The following is an 8,115-nucleotide window of genomic DNA, read 5'->3' as shown; positions in this document are numbered from 1 at the left end:
TTGCTTCAAAATACAAATATCCTCTTACCTTCACAGTGACTACGGCGTTTCCCAATGTATTGATCTGCAATAACACCACCAATAAATTGTCATTATTTTGAAGGATCTCATATTTCAGGGAAACAATTATGGTTAAGGACACAACCACTGTCGTAGTCTTGGTTCCCAAGACATCCTTAGCTGTTAGCGGTGTGATAATGCGCGCATGAGCTATTGGACTGTGCAGCGATTCACCAAAGTGGACACTACACATTTATTACAAGCATGCACACATACCAACAAGCAGCACAAAGGACGTTATTTGACTTCTTTGTGAGCGGTTCGCTTTGCAAGTCAGGTTTTTGAAGCATGGTGGGTGCCTCAGAAAGCATGGCGGGGCACCAAGGTATTTTTACAGGTTGGAGAACACTGGATATATGTAAATGTACAGAAGACGAGAGAACTAAATCGCATAATCATGAGCTCTCTTCCTGTAATTTCATGAGTCCATATCATGTTTTGTAATAGCTCATGTGGATATTGATTACATGCATCTGGTTTCAAGGCAAATCGGTTGGAAGATTTCCATTTCTTCTCTAACCCTATATGATGACAGACGTGCCATGAATTCACTTCAGAAGGGGGTGGAGTACAAAACAAGTAAACAAAATGGAAAGCCAATAACGTTCAATCCTGAGATTATACCAGTATTCACATCACTTACATATTGCAAAACAAAATGCCAACAGAGCCACCAGAAAGCCACCAATCCCTCCAACTATTCCTCCAACTTTTCCAGCGATCTTGTAAGTAACATCCAAGTCATGTCCACCACTTCCAGTTGCAGACGGCGTATTTGTAGTCATGATGATGCTACCAAACCCTGCCATTGCTGTTCTTGTCAACAACCTTTTAAAAAGAAAGTTACGAGCACGAATTGTAAGTGAGCTGCATGCTGGAGGTGTTTGTTATAAAGACACTACAATCTTACGAATGGATTTTTTTTAATCCGAGGGCTGATCCAAGGAAGTGATTGGTGTCACTCACCACCCTGAAAGTCAAATACAAATTATTTACAAAATGGAAAACAAATCTTAATTTTTATTTTACCTTCTTTGAATAAATGTCAATCACTCAATATTGCAAATCTTGAATTCACTGTTTCAGAGAGTCCTTGATCTTCAAATGAGTAGACTACAACGCCCCATCCTCTCCTCTGGAAAATCAACTACATGTACATGTACTGAAGTCACATCCTTTGCATACTTATTGCAACTTTTATTTGGTGATCGGGCTATTAATGTCAGATTTTGGTGATTGGGACAATAATCAAATTTCACCGCAACTTTTCTTCACAGTGGTTAATAGTTTGAAACTGAAGATCAGTCTTGATACAGAGGGGTAAATATTTTAGTGACATCATTGTGACATCATCAAGAAAAACATCATGATTCTCATATAAACTCGATGATACAACCGTTGATTTTCACTCCAGTTTGAGGAATTTGCAGAGACAGGCCAATTCCTCAAACTGGAGTGCAAATCAATGGTTGTATCATCGAGCAAGTGGACAAATACCTTTATCTTGGCCATACAATCACACAGGATGGGCGTTGTGAAACAGAGACTTGAAAAAGAATTGGCATAGCCAAAACAAATTTTCTGAATATATGTACTCACAGCTAGAAAGTTAAACCTCAAATTAAGGCTACATCTGTTGCTACATCATCTCAACACTGGTGTATGCGGCAGAAACCTGGACTTTACAAGAAGACTCCATAAAGAGGCTGGAAGCGCTAGAAATGTGGTTTTACCATGCCGGGAAAATGCTGAAAATCTCCTATCACAATCACAAATGCAGAGGTTTTGGAAAGAGTAAACAGGAAAAAAAAACACTAATACATGACATAAAGGAGAGAAAGCTACAATATTTGGGGCACATAATCCGAGCTGATAGTCACCAGAGGCAGCTCAAAGAGGGAAAGGTGAAAGGAACGTGAAAGAGAGGATGCCCCAGACGCAAGTGTACAACAGACATCTTGGAGTGGAGAGGCAAGACGTATGAGGGATGTGTGAGAGCAGCGCAGAACAGACAAGGTTGTCTGATAGCCCACCTGCTGGCAAGCGGTAGGTACCATGACTGATTGAACTTATGGTTCCAGACCAGTAAATAAACTTCCATTGACCCCAATGATAAATGCTCCCACTTCAGAAATTCCGGAAAAATACTCACAACCAGTCTCCAAGGTGTTCGAGACACACATCAAATTAAAGCTTATTTCATCATCTATCATTTTCTTTTCAATTTAAGGGGGGGGGGGGGTTAACGGCTGACTTTTAGGAGAAATTTCCATCTGAAGATGATCACCCCTTAAAATAGTCCTGAAGCCCATTGCCATTTTGAAAAACGTTGCCTACAATCCATTGAAAAATAGAGCACTTTTAGGGCCCAAATTTCATCCAAATTGAATGGAACTACAAGCTCACAGTCCTGTGCACGGCTTCCACCCGTATTTTTTTACAAAGCCTCCAGTTCATGGCCCAGAGTATGCTCAAATACTGAAGATTTTGAGGGCATGCAAATCGTGATTTGGCCGGCGTAGGCAATTTCGGACCGATTTACTGGCCTGCAACCTTATGAGCCAAATGAACAATCCGGTGTTCGTATACTTTATCTGATAGGCCTTACACCTTAACATTGACAAATGTATTTTGATTTCCTAAGGCAAAGTTCATACAGTGGTCGAATTAAAAAATATAAACAGTCCTCAGAATCAGAAGAAAAATTTATTTCTTCGAAACAGTTCTTTAAAATACTTTAAACTGTAATTTCTGGATTGAATTGAGTACCGTGATCATTTTTTTTTGTGGTGTGGATACTGTCTTTTGCAATCATATGGAGAACTAGGGAGCATTTGCTCACTTGCCACAAGTGCAGCTCTGTTTACGTGGGAAGACTGGCTCATGTCTAGGCGCTCTGAGCAAACTTTTGTTAATATGCAGAAAGTGTGTCGGTTAAACTTACTCCCTCGCATTGCATCACAAAATATAGATTTTCCTCTTTCACAGGAGTATAATTTCTTTATGATTAAAGGCGAATAATTATGTGCACTTTTCCATTGAAAAATGGGCAACTCAATAAAAAATTTGCGTTTCCTATGGAGGTCACGGCACATTTCCCCGATTTTTTAGGGCGAGGGTTAACGATTTACTTCTTCGAACGGCACACGTGTGAACCCGGTCGCGTACAATTACCTCGCATGGTTTCTGAAAGAGAACTCAATAAGCTTTCCTTTCATGTAACAACCGTTTTGATTGGTTGAGAAGAAAAAGGGGCACTTTTCTTGTCAAATCAGACATCGCTTTTGTTCTGAGAATCGACCTGCTGTTTATGTATAGTCCGGTCGATGCAGAGGGGCTGTGCAGGTCGCCGGGTCAATGCACTGTTGTGTGTGACCGCAGAGCATGCAGGGCTTTGATTTTCTGCACATATGGGTGGCAAAGTTCTCCATATGAGTTTTGATACCAAAGCACGAAGCCCCATGACCCTTACTTCAGGGTTGTAATGCAAAGAGAAGACGGCGTCCAACCTTGGCTAGCTTTAGTTGAAGACTGTAGGAAAAGCATTAAGTAACTTTCAATAAAAATTACCACTAGTGACCACAAGGTGACCTTTGACCCTCAACATTACCACACGAAGTAGAACTTTAGGTCAAGGAAGATCCTGTCCAAATGCGTTTGAAATACCGGTAGGCCAAAGACTTTGGAAGATAGATATAGCATTTAAAAGTCTCGTAAGGAGAAACAATGAAAAAATCATACAATTTCTGCGACGCCACAAAGTTCACTCCTCTAGAACCACGAAAGGTGTATACTACCGTACATGTATATGTACCAATCTACTCTGTAGCCGACAGTGCAGTGACGCTGATCACAAGTCTATCACTGTTTGGATATAATGATAGAATACTTGATGCATGAAAAAGTGATGTTAGGTTATAGGTTTTGGCAACTTCCTTTGTTGTAGTGCAGCATTTCTAAAAACATCCAGAACAGCAGTGGGTGGAAGGAGGGGCAGGCCCCGCCCATGTTTTCCCTCTCCTCATTTACCCCATGCTCCGTATCAGAGTCTCAATGTCCATACTCATGATTTGCTGATGGTACATTTATCATAAGAACCTGCCTTGAAGGGACCCTCATCGTGCCAATACATGTATGAACTTTGGACAGCCACACCCACCTCCCAAACCCCGAGCATCGAAAGATTCAACCCCACTTCTATCTTTTGACTTCTATCTTCTATCTTTTGAGGACACAAATACCGCCAAATGCACGTAGTGATTTGAAAATCTCCAATATTGTCATACCATCAATGAGTGCCTGCAGTAAGTGTAGCGATGAGATTCACATCACTGATGCAATGTAAGCAAACACCACTCAGCAATGACATTTGAACCGTCTGTAATTATCAACCTCTGTCTCGCTGCCGTTGTAGGTGGCCTGTATTCTGTCAACTATTTGAACTGATAATGATACTTAATTTGAACCAGCCAGACAAAAAGTAAACAAACAGAACACTTCAAACCACCCCTTTGACACTCTTCAAATACAGTAACAGGGGCGGATCCAGGAATTTTTGCGGGGGGGGGGGTGGTTCATCAGCAAAAAAATCTGAAAATGTACACAGGTTTTTTTTCTCCGGACACTTGGCCTCCATAAAAAAAAAACTGGGAGGGGGGGCCTGGTACCATATTTCAATAGGGGGCGCTGTTCAAATTCGATGATTTTTAACACTACATTACAGAATGGTCTACCGTATTTTGAACAGGCAAACATTATACCGTCATAATTTTTTGGGGGTGTCACAGCAGAGGGAGGGGGGAGGGGTTTGCATTAATTTTAGGAATTTGTATGATAATTTTATTTGGACAGAGCTGGGGTGTTTTTTTTTCATATTCTTGGTAGAGTGTCATTATATGTAATTTGTGTGTTATGTGTCGGATTTTTTTTTCAATAATAATAAATACACTACAGAAATAAACAAAGTACTTCAAGATTTTATCTTTGAACGAAATCGAAACAAATAGGTCAAACGCACTGTGCACATGTCGGACAATTGTTCTCCATAATGAGCATGAATAGGACGTTTATTCAAAAAGAAATTGTCGTGTGAACCATCCCTTCTGACGTAAGGAGCCTATACACACAAAATGACTTGGTTGTACAGGTGTGGCGATACACATGCTAAACACGCCAGGAAAAGATGTTACAACCTGACGCCACTTTTGGGCTTATGAACAAAGTCTATGGAAAGTCATTTCAAGTATTTCCTAACAAAATTGGAAACATTTCTCAGTCCCAGATTCATGTCTTATCATCATTTTTGCAACAAATGACCTTCATTGAGATGATATATATGAAGAAAAAAGTGGCGTCAGGTTGCAACATTCTTTCCAATACTTCTGTTGACGCAATGGTATAAGTCGAAGAATACGCTCTTAATTTACAAACTCACTCGGCGCTTCGCACCTCATGAATTCTTAAATTACGAATCCACACTTTCTCGTGTATTCTCTTAAACCTAAAACAATTACCATTGGTTGATCTTTCTTGAAGTTTATTTTTGCCAGATTTAAATTGTCTCTCTGAGCTTAACAACTAGCCTGTAAAATTAAACGTATTTGAGAACCAGGAAAATTAGGATGTCAGAATAGGGGGAATTTGTGTGGTGGTTAAAAGAAACCCATGTTTTACAAAATTTAACTATTTTTGAAAGTTAAATTGCAACATGGAGTCAGACAAAATCACACCGTTCCACTCAAAGAAATTGATGTTGTGTTAAACTATAGTTAGTCCATGTATGTTTCTTTTCCCCAAACTTTGGTAAGCTACATTGTAGGGGCATCGATTACTTTATTGCGGAAATGAACTAGTCTATCAATATAAATCGAAACCTGCAAAAGAGATCTTGATAAAGTGACACCAAATTCATTTGCTTTTTGAAAGAAGAACTGTAATTGTATTTCAAAAAAGATTGAAGTATAAAGTAGGGATCTTAGCAAAATAATTCAAAAAAAATGCAGGATTTAAAGGGTTACTCCATTTTTTCCCACTCAGAAAATTGCTTCAACTGACTTCTGACAATTTTTTCCATAAGATTTGCTGGTTGCCTCCACCCTAGAAATAAGGTTTTTTTGTGTGTAAACCTCCCCCCGCCACAAAAAAAGACTTTGATAGTAATATCCAAACAATGTATTATTGTATACTGCAATATTTGTCCATACTCCAAACCAGTCTTAAACACAGTGTTTAAAGCCGGCCAAGCACCTATTTATTCCCTATAATGCACACAAGGTTTACTTATGCCTTTGATACAAAACCATTGAATACTCGGCAGTAATGCATAGGGTTATATTCTTGCTGCCCATACAGATTCCTGCTTTGCTGTTGAGGGGGAACAAAAGGGTACCACCAAAGTCTCTCTGGTTATCTAGTACACGAGTAGGGGGCCTACGTGAATGTCTACTGTCACCCTGATGCCACACTGTGAAGAAGACGTTTCAAATACAAACTTGTTCAGAATCGTGTAACTAATGAACTACGATATTTTCATTTCTTCGATCAGAAATTCAACCGTGGTTTGTCACTTAGGGCCTACATGATTTTGAACTTGTACCATATGGAATGTCTTCCTCACAGTTTGCAATCAGGGTATTGATAGACATTCATGTACTTGCATAATTAAAGCAATTTACAACTCTTACCTTCTTCATGTTCTTGAGCAAAATGGAGGGCTATACACTCTCAAGTATGCAAAAACTCCCAGTACAAATCAATGTTATAGTACAACTCAATGTTAGTGAGCAGACTTCATAAATGAAGGCATGCAAAGGCTGAATGCCACGTCGTCAATCTGATGAAACCCTCGCGTGAAAAATCTTATATATGACGGCTTTGGGTATCAAAATGTGCATGCTGAATGTGCACGTGATCTCTTTGTGCCGCACCCACTCGATATCCACCAATGAAACTGACGGAATTGTTTAGGTCATCGTTAAATAAAGATGGTTATCACCAGCCAGTTGCGTGATACCCAGGGGCCCAGGTCTCTGATTGGACGGCGCATTCCCTCAGCCAGTTGTGAGATACCCAGGGGCCCAGGTCTCTGATTGGACGGCGCATTCCCTCAGCCAGTTGTGAGATACCCAGGGGCCCAGGTCTCTGATTGGACGGCGCATTCCCTCAGCCAGTTGTGTGATACCCAGGGGCCCTGGTCTCTGATTGGACGGCGCATTCCCTCAGCCAGTTGCATGATACCCAGGGGCCCTGGTCTCTGATTAGACGGCGCATTCCCTCAGCCAGTTGTGTGATACCCAGGGGCCCAGGTCTCTGATTGGACGGCGCATTCCCTCAGCCAGTTGTGTGATACCCAGGGGCCCAGGTCTCCAATTGGACTGAGCATTCACTCACTCCCTGGATGTTGCATCGTTCAACAATTATGTGACTTGGGTTCGTTTTAGGTACAAGTTGATGCTGTATACATGAAAGGCTTGATTGACAGGGTCAAAGGTTCCTATTCTGCAATGCTACATCATGCCACCACCAGATTCCTACATCATGAGGGATATATAGTACATGTACATTTGTACCTATCAACAAAGTACAAGTTTAACTTTTAATCCATTGGTTACACACCTATGTTCCGACACACCTATGTTCCAACACACCTATGTTCCGACACACCTATGTTCCGAAGCACCTACATGTTCCGACACACCTATGTTCCGACACACTTATGTTCCGACACACTTATGTTCTGACACACCTATGTTCCGACACACCTATGTTCCGACACACCTATGTTCCGAAGCACCTACATGTTCCGACACACCTATGTTCCGACACACCTATGTTCCGACACACTTATGTTCCGACACACCTATGTTCCGACACACCTATGTTCCGACACACCTATGTTCCGACACACCTATGTTCCGACACACCTACCGGTACATGTATGTTTCGACATACCTTTGTTCTGACATACCTATGTTCCGACTGCACATATCCCAATTCCTAACCCTGAACCTATCCCTAACCGGGAGTAACATTATCTTATTTGCGCGTTGTTGGAAC

The 8,115-nt window shown here is 41.0% G+C and overlaps 1 long non-coding RNA gene across 1 annotated transcript; it reads right to left on the bottom strand.

Moving 5' to 3' along the window:
- Nucleotides 1-29: 29 nt before the first annotated feature.
- Nucleotides 30-1,814, bottom strand: LOC119732889. Its single transcript, XR_005271622.1, has 3 exons — nt 1,660-1,814; nt 704-888; nt 30-64 (listed from the first exon to the last, which is right to left on the bottom strand). It is a non-coding gene; the product is annotated as an uncharacterized LOC119732889 (long non-coding RNA).
- Between the last annotated feature and the right edge of the window lie 6,301 nt (nt 1,815-8,115).

This window comes from Patiria miniata, unplaced genomic scaffold (genome assembly GCF_015706575.1).
Source record: "Patiria miniata isolate m_02_andy unplaced genomic scaffold, ASM1570657v1 HiC_scaffold_25, whole genome shotgun sequence".
Lineage (NCBI taxonomy): Eukaryota > Metazoa > Echinodermata > Asteroidea > Valvatida > Asterinidae > Patiria > Patiria miniata.
The sequence above is the reverse complement of the archived record's forward strand: the minus strand, read 5'-3'. Positions and strand labels throughout refer to the sequence as shown.